The sequence below is a fragment of the Penaeus vannamei genome, unplaced genomic scaffold (assembly GCF_042767895.1).
Source record: "Penaeus vannamei isolate JL-2024 unplaced genomic scaffold, ASM4276789v1 unanchor551, whole genome shotgun sequence".
Taxonomy (NCBI): Eukaryota; Metazoa; Arthropoda; class Malacostraca; order Decapoda; family Penaeidae; genus Penaeus; species Penaeus vannamei.
In genome coordinates, this window is record NW_027213555.1 from 77,501 (window position 1) to 92,500 (window position 15,000).

General features: G+C 40.6%; 1 long non-coding RNA gene across 1 annotated transcript; it reads left to right on the top strand.

Moving 5' to 3' along the window:
* Positions 1-2,756: 2,756 nt before the first annotated feature.
* Positions 2,757-9,023, top strand: LOC138861025 (uncharacterized). Its single transcript, XR_011398440.1, has 2 exons — positions 2,757-3,622; positions 8,512-9,023. It is a non-coding gene; the product is annotated as an uncharacterized lncRNA (long non-coding RNA).
* Positions 9,024-15,000: the final 5,977 nt, after the last annotated feature.

Below are 15,000 nucleotides of genomic sequence, written 5' to 3' on the forward strand. Positions count from 1 at the left end.
CTCTCTCTCTCTCTCTCTCTCTCTCTCTCTCTCTCTCTCTCTCTCTCTCTCTCTCTCTCTCTCTCTCTCTCTCTCTCTCTCTCTCTCTCTCTCTCTCTCTCTCTCTCTCTCCCTGCTAATGTGACTCGCAGGGTGGTTAGTGTACAAATTCATATGAGCCTCGGAGTATAGGTACTGGTAATGATTAGCGATATTTATCCATCTATATAAATATATTAACTATATCTATCTATCTATATGCAGTTGTTATATTCTCTATCGTGTCATTAAAGTGTTGGTATAATTTCTACGCTGCCTATGATTGATAGTCTATATTAACTTAATATATTCTCTTACAGAGCAAGTAATATTCTTCAAGGCATATTCGTAGCATGTTTAAATTTCTGTTGTGCTTGAATCACATTGTTTCATATCAATAGCCAAGTGGAACCTTTCATTTTAGTATTTATTGTACGTATATTATGACTTACTTGTCCGCTTAAGTTTGCTACATTTTCTCATGGGTTATTTAACTATTAAATAGCATTTTTTCTCATTCGTACCGTAATCCAAAGTGAAGTGAAATGAAGTGGAGTTTAATGAAGTGAAGTGAAATGAAGTGGAGTTAAATGGAGTTTATTGAAGTGAATGAAATGAAGTGGAGTTTAATGAAGTGAAATGAAGTGAAGTGAAACACAGTTCTTATCATCAAAAGTAGCGCGGTTCACAGGCTGGTGTGCGAGGGCAGGAGAGCGGAGCGCTGAAGGCGGGGAGTGCTAGGTCAGCATAGTTCAGCCCTGAGTTTACGAAACAATTCTTGTTTTCAGCCGTCTCCCGCCTTCGGGTGATGACGTCTCATTAAAACGTCATAACCCCCACTCGTGACGTCACGGTTCCCACACGCGAGGTAGACCGGGTGTCGACTGAGGAAATTTTCTTGGCGGGAAATTGTCACGTGACGACCTCGAATGTCAGCTGATTCGCGAGCGAGAATTACTGTTTATGTTTTTTTTTCTTTTGCGTCACTTTTTTCATTTTTCTGTGGGCGGCGTGCGTGTGTTTTCATGTATTTAGGTATTTAGTTCTCAGTATATATATATGTATATCTATGTATATATGTATGTATGTATTTATGTATGTATGTATGTATGTATGTATATGTATATATATATATATATATATATATATATATATATATATATATATATATATATATATATGTATATATATGTATATATATATATTGGTACCTTAGGATAGTCGTCCCAATCGTTTTTCAAGACCTGGAGCCACTCGTCGCCACATACACACTTCCCCTTAATTGTCGCGACAGGGATCAAGTTAAGAAAAAAAAAAATCCCTCGACATGATTAGTAAACAGCTTCTCAAATAGACCGCGCCGGAATTATTATTTTTTGCACACGGCCCATAAGTAAACGGTCACGTTGATCAGCAGATATCTGATGCTGACATGATTCCCGATGAAGCAGCGTCGAGATCCGCAAGATGTTAGCGCCTGGCGATCCCTTCGCCCGCCCTGGCCAACGTTGGGTTGTAAAGTAAGGCCTCCCTCCTCTCTCTCTCCTCCTCCTCCTCCCTCCACCTCCCCACATCCCCTCCTCCTCTTTCTCCCTCTCTCTCTCTCTCTCTCTCTCTCTCTCTCTCTCTCTCTCTCTCCTTCCCTTCCCCTTTTCCTCTCTTTCTATTTCTCTCCTCTTTCTCTCTCCCTCCCCCCTCTCCTCTCTCCCATTTGTCAGCGATATGGAAACCGGATGGCATTGCAGCTGCCTTACTTCCTACCTCTCTCTCTCTCTTCCCTTTCTCGCCCTCTATATTCCCTCATCCCACACTCACAATATCCAAATATTGTTTTGGCTGATCAAATTGCGCGAAGCCAATCTCCCTCCCCCCCCCCCCTCTCTCTCTCTCTCTCTCTCTCTCTCTCTCTCTCTCTCTCTCTCTCTCTCTCTCTCTCTCTCTCTCTCTCTCTTTCTCCCTCCCTGGCTTCGCACCTTCCTTGCCAGCCCAAGACTTTCTCTTCCGGCCCTTCGTGCCTTGCCCACGGTCCCTCCTCGTACGATGCTTTCTCAGGCTCATCCTCGGATGGGTCGACAGCGAAGTTTACATTTCATGAATATTTACAAGGCGCAGTGACTTTTTTCTTTTCCTTTTTTCAATTTTCTTACACGAAGGAAATGTGTGAAATAAGGCTCCTCCTTAGGTTCCTCCTCGGACGATGACTTACTTTTTGACACATGCGTGCGAGGGTCGAGCCAGAGCAGGAACCGTGGCACTGGCTGTGAGGTCTCCGTTCAACTGACTCGCTGATCATACGGGGCTATGGGTTTGTAAACAACAAAAAAAAAGAAGCGGACAGGTCAAATTTATCGTTTATTCAAATGAAAAATCGATTCACCTCTCTCATTTTTTTTATTTTTATGGAACTTATTTTATTAGTTTTACATATGCACGTGGGTGAATTTAGTACAGTCTATGAGTTATCTATCTATCTGTCCCTTTTTATTTTATGTGAGTGGTATGTTTAGTGGCCCTGGCAGCAGCTGCGGAGAGGTTGAAGTATAACAAATATGATTTCTAAAGATTTTCATAAAAAATGCCTTTCAAAAGAGAGCTGTGCCAAGCGTTGTTGTTCTATTCGATTATTTCTCTTTATGCCGAGTGGGCTCCGTGTTTCGAAAGCTCCTTCCACTTTATAGGATACTATATCACCGTTTTATATTTATGCCGTGCCTCTCTCTCTCTCTCTCTCTCTCACCTTTTGTTTTTAAATTACGCTTTTATAGATCTCTCTCTCTCTCTCTCTCTCTCTCTCGTTCGCTCAAATTTGACCAGGAGACTCCAAATTTCGTTTTCTCACATGACAATTATATTAAATCAGTTTAATCGAGGATAGCTTACATCAGCTGGAATTTTCCTTATGTGTATGTCATTTTCCCCCTTTTCTCGTAAATTCTCCTTCGTTCACACATTCTCTCTCAAACTGTTTTAGCAACGTCGACCAATGTTCACGCGCATATATATGTTCCCTCTTTCTTCCTCTCTCTCTCTCTCTCTCTCTCTCTCTCTCTCTCTCTCTCTCTCTCTCTCTCTCTCTCTCTCTCTCTCTCTCTCTCTCTCTCTCTCAGGTCATTACTGCACCCTCTATATTCCCGTCCCTATTTTGCAACAATGGCTGTGCATCATTATCGTAAATGAAAGAGAGAAATATTGTTTTGTTTATAGTTACGAGGAAAGCGAGTATAAATTATGTATCGAGCTATATCCGACAACTCATAGCGCACTCTCATTGGCTAAACGTTCGATGACGCTTATTAGCTCCCTCTCTCTCTCTCTCTCTCTTCAATCACACATGAATTATTTTGCCCAAAATTACAGACTAACACACACGCCCTCAGGACACACACGCGCACACGCACTCACTCTTGAAACACAGATCCTGCTTACAACGGGAGCACATTCATGCTCGCCCAACACTCCTGCCATCTCGGGAACGTGCCTCGCTTCGCCCAGAGTGTTCTCCAGGACAACGGCCCGAGCGGCGAGGAATCAGCCGTCGGCCGAACAACTCACAGCCGCAAACGGAGCTTCTCGAGGAGGTTGAGCTGGAAAAGGTGGAAGAAAGGTAAGGTTAGTTTTCTGGTTCGCTTGATTTTGAGGCAGATTCACCAAGTTGGAGATGGGTAAAGAGGTTATGTGAAATTCGTCTTTATTCGATATAAACAAAACAAAACCCGCCCTCCCTCTCCTCCGCTCTATAATTAAAATGTAGGCCTGTCAACCTACAATTTGTGTTGGTTTGTTTTTTCGGGTGTTTTTCGTTTCTCTTTATTTTGAGGTTTGAATTTGCATGTAGTCCGGTATGTTTACTCTCGTTGCATGCAACCAACGTCCCCCATCCTTCCCACGATGCCCCCCCTTCGCCCTCCCCCCTCCTCCCCCTTCCTATCGTTTAACCGCTATTCTCCCCTTCGGTTCGCCTACCCTCCCCCCCTCCCCCCCTTCGATACGCCTACCCTCCCCCCCCTCCTTCCCTTATGTTAGTCCGAATTCGTTTTCCTTCCGTTGTGCATTACTTGTTGTTTTTTTCATTTTGATGCCGTGTCTTTGGTTATAGTTTCTCGATTTCTCGTGTTGTTTCATTCTTGTTCCATCTGTTTCGTCACGGCCACATGTTTTTTATTTGTTTGCCTCGCTTTTTTTGTTGTTGTTGTTGTTGTTTCTCTCTGTTCTTCCCTTTTCCTCTTTCTTTATCTTTAGGTTTGTATTACATGCAGTCCGGTTTGTTTATTTCCGTTGCGTGCCACCTACGTCCCCCCCCTTCCTCCTCCCTCCCACGATGCCCCCCCCCTCCTCCCCCTACTTTAACCGTCCTTCTCCTCCTCCCTTCGATTCGCTTACCCTAATGCTGTTTGCACATTATAGGTCAATTTTTCTTTTGAATCTGTGATCATATTTGAGACGTTAGGTTAGGTTTGGTTAGGTTAGGTTAGGCTAGGCTAGGCTAGGCTAGGCTAGGCTAGGCTAGGTTTGGTTTGGTTTGGTTTGGTTAGGTTAGGATCTATCGATTTTGCTTCGCCTTTTGTCTTTTTGTTTATTTCTTCTTTTCTCCTTTTCTTCTATTCACTTCTTCCTTTCTCTCTTTTTTATTTACTTATACATAAAATGTAGTCCTGTGTCAACCTACAATTTGTTTGTTTGTTTTTCTCGCGTGTTTTTTGTTCCTCCCTTTTCCTCTTTCTTTATTTTGAGATTATTTACATGCATTTCGGCATGCCTCCTTCCCACGACGCCCCCCCCCCTCGCCCTCCCCCCTCCTCCCCCTTCCTATTGTTTAACCGCTCTTCTCTCCTTCGGTTCGCCTACCCTCCCCCCCTTCGATTCGCCTACCCTCCCCCCCTCCTCCCCTTCGACTCGCCTACCCCGCTTTTTCGTGTTTATGGGATGATTATGATGATTTCTGATACAATTCTGCTAATTATGATGATTTTCATGATTAACCTCGTTACAAGAAGGGATGTGCATGCTAGTCTTGAGAAATAAAATTTAATGAACACAAAAGTGTTTTTTATGTCGATTGTGACCATATGTGTTGCCATATATTATTTAATGAATTAAAATAAACACCAGTACGAACTGACACGCACACGGCAAGAGGCTAAAATACAAGATCTATTGGCGAGGGCTTCCGTGTTATCTTTCCACAAACCCCCGCAGATAAACTGCCTCGTGCAAGACTCCCCCTGGTTTATTCCCGATTATATTGGGAAATACTAACTGATTTGCAATCGAGAAATAATTCGGCATTTGTAGGCATGGTACATTGATAGCTTGAAATTGGAGTAAAAAATATTTGTTATAACGCCATTTGGCATTATAGTACTTTTATTTTGTCTAGCCTTTATCATTAAAAAATGTAATAAACGGAATCAGCAAGGCGGATCCAGCAGCGAGGGGGATCCACTGATGGTCGACGGAGAATCTTCGCCATCGGCAGAAGAAGCATCTTCGCCATCGGCAGAAGAAGCATCTTCGCCATCGGCAGAAGAAGCATCTTCGCCATCGGCAGAAGAAGCATCTTCGCCATCGGCAGAAGAAGCATCTTCGCCATCGGCAGAAGAAGCATCTTCGCCATCGGCAGAAGAATCTTCGCCATCGGCAGAAGAAGAATCTTCGCCATCGGCAGAAGAAGAGTCTTCGCCAACGGCAGAAGCACCATCAGCATCCCTGTCCTCACCCCCCCTCCCGCCTGCTTCCACCCCCCTCCAACACCAAAAAGAATCCCTTCAGCTGGCCGACGAACACGTGCCCAGCTGCGATGGGGATCCGACGGCCGACGACGAGCAGCAGGAGGGGACCAGCGAGGGCATCACCGAACTGTGCCATTTGGTCCCCTACCTCGAAGAATCGATCGCCCTAGTGCTTGGAAAGGGTGGTCGGCGCCTCACAGATATTTGCCGCAAGCACTCCGTTGAGGTGAAGATCGACACGTTTTCGAAGTGCTTCTGGGTGGTGGGTGAAGCATAACACATTGAGGGATTCAGGGCAGAAGTTTAACGGATTTAACGAAAGGCCGCAGAGGGGAAGCGAATCACAAGACCTCTGGATATCGCAACAAACCAACGGCGCATTGTCGGATTTACCGACTATCAGTTCGGAGCTTTCTGTCTTCACTACGGGGTGTATGTTAGTGTCGGGCCATAAGGATTTTCAGTCACAGGGAAAGAGATAGACATTGAAACCTTTGTATGTGCCCTAGACGCTGTTCAATAAAGAATAATTCTGTAAAATGCCGCCGCAGGGAAAAAGAAGAACCACACCGGGGTCCCTCGCGCAGTCTACCGTGAGAAGGCAAAGGAGGATGCCCCCGCTGGATAGGGCAGCCATCCTCCGACATTCGAGCTGGATCCCCTTCAGTTCCCACCGATATAATCCGCCGCCGAGCAGGACAAACTGTGGAAAAACATAAAACAAAATAAGGAAAATAATAGAGCGGCACAGGACAGCCTGCCGCAGAAACCTAAAAAAAAGAGAAAATGGCAGCAGCTTCAATGATAACTGTGATAATATGAAAATATAATATGTCATATAATTATTATAATAAATGAATAAATGATAATGTAATGAATGATAAAAATAATTTATCGTTACATCATTGAGAACATATATATGTATGTATATATATATATATATATATATATATATATATATATATATATATATATATATATATAGAATAAACGGAGAGAAAAAAATGTATAAATTACATATATCATAATTCATACACACACACACACACACACATATATATATACACCTGTGTGTACACACAGGTGTATATATATACACCCCCCCACCCGTTGTTGCCGGGGGGGGGGGAGACGGAGATTGAGACCAAGGACAATCCGGATAACAGCCCTGAAAGGAGCTTGATACGTATTCTCAAGACTACCACATGGTTCCTGCAGTGGTGCCAAACTTCCAGTGAGTTCAATTTCCATTATTATCATCATTGCTACTGTTAGTCATCCTATTATTATTATTATCCTGTTGCTGTTATCATTATCACTGTTTTTATCATTATTAGCATTATCACTGGTTATCATTAGAATTTTTCTTCTTAGCATTCCATTATGAGTGTTAGAAATACTATTGAAATTCATTGATATTATCATACTATACTGTATCATCATCAGCATTTTCATTGTCTCATCGAAAAGCGTTTAACGTTGTTCTAATTATTCTAGTTATCTTTGTCATTAAGTATCATCACTCTCATCACCACTATTATAATTATAATTAGCCCAGAACTCACATTAACACATATTTGTTAAGGCAGTTACTGCCCTCCTCATTATCATCCTAATTATTATCATTGTTATTGTGTTTTTGTTGCTGTCAATATTACTGTTATTGTTATTGTTCCCTTCCTTATTATGACGATTATGATTATAATCATCATTATTACAGGAAGAATGTCAGGGAAGTTTGTGAGTAAAGTCAACAGTATTGAAACACCACTGAAAAGTTCGCTGGAAAGTCAACGGATTAGGTGGATGGAGGTGTTTGAATATTTGAAGAATTTGAACTCTGCGTATGTCGAGGTTGTAGTGAAAGCCGGACGGGTTGAGGCACGTGTGGAATGAGTCAACACACTGGAAAGTCAAGAGATGTATATAAGGTATTCATTTGGAAAATACACGTAGTCAGGAGGAAATAAGAGAGGCTGTATTAGAATTTATATTCCCCTCAAATACTTAGGGGAAGTTTTAGTATATACAAGAGAGAAATACTTAGAAAATATGAAAGTATAGAGACCAAATGAGGGAGAACGGACGTTATGGGACATGTGTATAAACAAAATTTACAAATGTAGGATAATGATTCTCATAAATAATGATCCAGATAGTCTGAAGGATTTCCGGAATGTGACCGATCTAAAGTTACTAAAATGCGTGTATAACATCGGATTACTTGACAACAGAAAATTAAAGTTTCACCTTTCATTATGTAGCGATCATCATTCCCTATCATCATAAATCACAAATGCTGAAATTTATACCAAATAAATCAATAATCAAAATTGAGTCAGTATCTATTGTGACGAAAAAAAATTAACAATTAACACTGTATTCCCCCAAGATAAGATATCGAACTGCGGCTTGTATCATGTAATCCAAATGAATGTCTTGTCGGGAGATTAGTTGTATAATCTGTGTCGTTTCTATATATACAGTTTCTATAGCTGTCAATCAACAATGTGTACACTGTTACCACCACAAAAATTCTCACAGGTAATTAACTCGTTATCGCGTAGTTCCTCAGAGTGTTCTTGGTGGTTGTCAATTAGCATACGAAGCCGGCGAGCTGGAACAAAACGCACAAAGTGATTTTCAGTCCTTTCCGCAAGCAAGCGACCTTCTCAAGGACGAAACCTTGCCAGCCTCCACTTCAAACTTCCCTCAGTCATGTGCATCTTCTAATGTTCTATTTTTTCTCCTTGTTACTCCGCAGCAACACCACTCTGCTGAGCACGCAAGACCTCGTCAAACTGTGCGTCAGCATTCCTGCCGAGGCGTCCCCGAGGTCGAATCCCCGGCGCTGCCAACCCAGCTGAGGAACTCCACAGGGTGAATCACGCTCCGCTGCCGCCAACGCTGTGAGAAGTTCCGAACGACCCCAGCTGGGCCTCTGATCAGCAAGGGCGTTGGCCACCCAAAACACCTCTCCCCCGAGCCGACTTCCTCGCCATGCAGTTTCTTCTACGCAGCCACGACCATGCAGGCGACGCTAACCAGTGGCGCCATGACCTTGCTCACCACGCGGCGCCCTAATTCGCCCCGTCAGCCGTGCAGCGAAGGTCCTCAGCCTCTCCTCATCTCCCCGCACCCAAGACCAGTGTCAAAGTTTGTCAGATTTGAAAATGGCGATTAATATTCAGCTTTTCTTTAAATATTTCTCATTTTATATTAGATATTCAATCTTGCTTCATTTCTTTGTGCATTAAATATATTTTCTTTCGTGCATGTTGTGTTTAATTGTCAGTTATAGGTATTCATTTGCAGTTTGCGAGTTGCCTAATCAGATTCCGATTGCCACCTGAAGACCACCCAATTCCAGCGCCGCCTGACGATGGACGCTCCTCCCTCAGCGCCGCTCGCTCTCGCATTCTCTGCCGCTGCCTGAAGGTGGTTCCCTTCAGCGCCGCACGTTTACTGTCGTTCTGAGCGCCGAGAATGTCGCACTCTTGGCTTCCGTTAGCACTCATATAAGTAACAGATCTCGATACGGATATCAGATACTGCTCAATATAACATTTGTGTCATGTTGCTTACGTCTTTTGATGTTATGTTTCTTCTTATGTACTTTTCTCCGGTTTTCATCTACACTATTTAAAGTCTGATAATGATGGGGTCCATCATCTTAAAACGCAATGAAACCCATCTAAATCTGAATATTAATTACTGAAATACGCATGCTAATATTACTCAATGTATCTAATATCATATTCTACGTGAATTACATAATCTACCATATCTGTAACACGCGTATCTTTGCACACAAATAAGCATATGCTAACGCGTGATTCACACCCGTTCATGGGCCGCTGTACAGTATGTCAGGCAGACGTCTTACCAAGGAGCATCACCTCGCCCTGAAGACAGCCGCACTCCATCACTGCTCTTCAACAAGGTAGTCAAGACATTTTGGTTGTCTATTTGATGTTCTGAGCTCGCCATCTAACGTGTGTGTGTGTGTGTGTGTGCATAAACATGCGGGTGTTTATGTTTATGCGTGTTAATTTGCTTGCATGTGTCTGCGTTTGTAAGACACCAATACAGTACGAAAATGAAGGATAATAAAACGCACTTAATAGATAACCTGATTTAATTCCGAGCGATTTCCAAAGAATTTCTTCAACTTCTCAGCATTGGCTTTTCACTGATCGTCCATTTTTGCATCACGGCGAAATCTGATTGTTGCTCCTACATTATAACTGTTGAAGAAATGGGTAAACTGTACAACATCAGTTGAGTTATGGATGTGATGGGATTAGGCAGATGTCCAGTGAAGGTGGAGGTGGTGAAGAAGAAGGAGAAGGAGGAGGAGGAGGAGGAGGAGGAAGAAGAAGAAAGAAAAAGAAGAAGAAAAAGAAAAAGACGAAGAAGAAGAGAAGGATGATGATGATGATGAAGAGGAGGAGTAGAAGGATGATGATGAGGATGGCGTTGGCGATGTTGATGGTGACGGTTATGGTGGTGGTGGTGATGACAAGATTATCATGCTCATCATCATCATCGAATAGTAATCACTTTAAAAATAAAGACAATGTCTATACAAATATCAATGGTGATACCGGTGATTTGCTAACAGTCATTATAATAGGAATTTAACCATTACCACTAATATGCCGAATGATTGCAATAATGATAATGGTAATATCAACAGCACTGCAATGAAGGTAGCAGTAACACAATAGAAAGTTTAATAATACAATAACAATATTACAATTTAATACCTGGGATTAATATATATTAATAGTTATATCTACAATGATAAAAATGATTATAATTGCAATCAACTCTTCTATGTCTCGATTACCATTAATGCCTCTGCAAATATGGTCATTCACATCAACACTAGAATTCTATACAACACGAATTTATGGGACTTTATGTAACACAACGAACAAAACTACACAGCACCATGAATAAATCACCATATACCACAACCGCCATGGCCATAACACCAATAACTCTCCCAAAAGCAACAGACAAACAGACGATCACAAAATCATCACAGACTTTGTTCCGCCGCCGATGGTGTGACTTGCTCCTCCGCTGAAGGTCCACCTGTCGTTGGGAGAGAAACCGTAGGACACGTCCACCACGGTGCCGCTGGAATGGACGAAGGGAAAGGCTGGCATCTGTGGTTGGATGTATATATCACTCTGTCTGTCTGTCTCTCTCTGTGTATGTGAGAAAGAGAGAGAGAGAGAGAAAAAGAGAGAGCGAGAGAAAGAGAGAGAGAGAGAGAGATATCGAGAACTATAAGTACATTACAAACAAATAGTCATCTATATCCAACTTATTTCATTGCATAACGTTCTCTCCCAGTATTTTTTTTCTTCAACTTTATCCAGTAGTTCTGACCATTCGTTTAAGTTTTTTTTTCTTCTTCATCTTCATCTTCTTCTTTTTACAACATTTACAACATGATAGTAGAATGGAAATTATGTATTGTAAAAAAAAAAAAAAAATGGTATCGCACACAACACTAGTGGTTAGGCCTATTCACCATCTCACAACATTAAAACAGCAAACTGGTGATAAGAAATTTCAAAAATCTCTTTTTATTCTTTACTTTTTATTCTACTCGTCATTGCTACCTTCTCCTCCTCCGCTCCTCTTCGTCGTCCCCTGCCGTGGGAGCGCCTGTCCCTTCCCTTGGCCCTCCCGACACGGCGTCCTAATGGATTTGGTCCGATTGGTGATTTCTCTGCCACTTTCCCGGGGGTATTTCGCCGTACACACGAAGCATACCTTCCTAACCCCCTAACGGCGGCAAGCCCCCGGACCCCCTTTCCTAGGAGTATTTCGCCGTACTTTCCAGTAAGCTCTCAGTACTTCGGGACGATTCGGGACATCGAGGTTTGTGGACTCTTCGAAAGGCAACCTCTGAATTTGAATTAAAGAATTACCAGTGAGGTCCCCGCAATTTGGAAAAAGGCATCACCAAAGAATGGATAAAAACTAACCATACAGCCCTGAAGATATTTAATTAATGATCATTTTCTATCAAATAAACTTGTCTCGCAAATGAATAATAACTTTACTTAATAATCAGAATAAATAAGAATAATATTAAAAGGCGACATTCACACGATCGCTGAGGGAATACTGACCAAATTTTCCACTGCTGCAATCACGGCACCGATGAAGTCACGTGGCTGCCGCCCCCAACGCCCGCCCAGGGAAACAGAATCCCCGGCAGGAGGGCGTCGGGAAGACTCGGCCTCGAGCGTCGCAGCGGCCGGTCTCAGGGCACTTCGGGTTCAACTCGTGTTCACGTCAAAGCCTCATCGTACAAATAATAATCTTATAACTTGGTATGGTTTTATACGACACCCTGCACACACGGAAGCCATGGCGAGACTAATTTGAAAATTGGATTTCTTAGCTTCTAATAGCTTTTGATATTTATTTTTTATCTATTTTGATAATTAACTTCATTATTATTCATTTGCGAGACAAGTTTATTTAATAAAAATGATCATTAATTAAATATCCTCAAGGCTGTATGGATAGTTTTCATCGATTCTTTGGTGACGCCTTTTTCCAATAATACTATTTTGATTTTATTAACTTCCCCGACATGTACGAACACTAGTCAATAATTCTATTATACTTTCCACGGCATATGTAGTGCGGCTGCCTTAATTAGTATTGCCATGCTGATAATGATGGTGATGCGGAAGATTAAGAATATGATAATCAATATTATTTTTATTACTATTGGCATCATCATCATCATCGTAACTGTAAAACTAAAAACAACGAAAAACTTCTTGCCTGTACCTACGACATAAACACACCACCACAGACCTAAACTTCGTAAATTCTCAGAAAAAGGCCAAACAATCACCCCACTGCTCTTCTTCTTCTTTCTTCTTTTATAGGGTTTTAGACTTTTGCATAGTCTATATCCCCTCACCGTACCTTGAGCCAGCCGACACCCCCCCGGAGACGGAGTGTTGACGTCGGTTGCGGACCAGAACCGGGAGAGGATAGCGTGTATCCCCGAAAACAGAGTGGATGAAAACTGCTAATATAACTGCGGTGAAAAGAGCGAGTTTCATCTTGATTCCGAACTGTGCGCGGTTTTAAGCCTGCTCGTCAGCGCTGGTGAGGTTCCCACTGTGTTGTCCTATGTTTATATAATAGAGGTTTGGCCTTGAAAGTTTGTTCTGCCATGAAATTACCTACGTAATTTCCCCAATTCTTTCGTTTGTTCGATTTTTTTTTTCTTTTTTCGTAATATAGGACGCATGCAAAACCTATGGTTTATTTATATTTTACTGTCGCTAAGGTATTCAATTTTTATTATTATTAGAGAATGAAATAAATCATTTTCCACTGAAATGTGCACATTATTTTTTTAAAAGTTCCCTCTATATAAACAAATCAGAACAACCAACATTCACTGCAAATCTTACAGAAGCGCAATATTTTGTAACTTAGAATTATTATAATGTACACACAAACAGATTACATAAGAGGTAGACACTCTTTTCTACACGGACTGAACAATTCCTCTATCGATATCGCTTTCATCCACGCATTCTATTGTATGTTTTTTTCCTTCTTACTCATACATACACAGACACATATTCACTCTCCGTGTCATGAGATCAACAGACTGTAACTAGTTTAACTGGAAAAAACCCGGGAAGGACAATTTGCGTCAAGTACACATAAAAGTACACACACACATATATGTGTGTGTGTGTGTGCGTGTGTATGTGTGTTAGCATATGTATATGTGTATATACATACATACATGCATATATATATATATATATATATATATATATATATATATATATATGTATGTATATGTATATGTGTATATACATACATACATGCATATATATATATATATATATATATATATATATATATATATATATATGTATGTATATGTATATATAATATATATATATGTATATACATATGTATAATATATATATATATATATATATATATATATATATATATATATATATATATATATATATATCAGCACGCACCGTAAAACGTGCTGACAGAATGTTGTTGATAAGTTGCAGCTGCGATGAATGTCGATTCGTTGTACATTCAAACTCCACTTGAATGGTTATATGCAATCCAAGATGATTCACGAAAGAATGGCTTTGTATTACATGATACAGTTATTAGAATGATTGTCAATGACATATCCTCATGTATGTAATGCCCATACAGAAATTCACACACACACACACACACATAAGTGTGAGTGTGTGCTTACATGTTTATATGTGTGTCTAGTGTCTGTTAGTCACATTCCACTGAAATCTTAAAAAGCTCAAGGAAGACATCAAAATCATTTAATTATCTCAAAGCTTGAGAAATCTCTCTCTCTCTCTCTCTCTCTCTCTCTCTCTCTCTCTCTCTCTCTCTCTCTCTCTCTCTATATATATATATATATATATATATATATATATATATATATATATATATATATATATATATATATATATATATATATATACAATTTATGTGTGGTTGTGCGGGAGTGTTCTTTTAATGAAAATACATTGGCATGAATTTTCCTTGCGGGGAATTAGCTGACTAAAACATTTCTGTTTTTGACTAGCAAATAACACAAAGCCATATCACCATATACGCAAAAGCACGCACATGTAAATACAACTTATACATTAATTTATACAATATAGGCACACCATTCGTGTAGGGAAATGCGCTATTTGCTTATTTTTTATTTATTTGTGTGTGTGTGTCCCTGTGTGCGCGTGTTATATATTCCTCTGTGAGCCATATTTTGTCCTTTCCAAACTGCCAAACTTCCAAACTTATGTATATTCTCTCAATTTTTTATAGGTTATGAACACATGATTCAAATTATATGTATATGGCAAATCATATAATCCGCAATATATTTGTGTGTGTGTGTATGTATATATACATATATGTATATTGAATATATATATATATATATATATATATATATATATATATATATATATATATATATATATGTGTGTGTGTGTGTGTGTGTGTGTGTGTGTGTGTGTGTGTGTGTGTGTGTGTGTGTGTGTATGTGTGTGTGTGTGTGTGTGTGTGTGTGTGTGTGTGTGTGTGTGTGTGTGTGTGTGTGTGTGTGTGTGTGTGTGTGTGTGTGTGTGTGTGTGTGTGTGTGTGTGTGTGTGTGTGTGTGTGTGTGTAGGCTTATATATATACA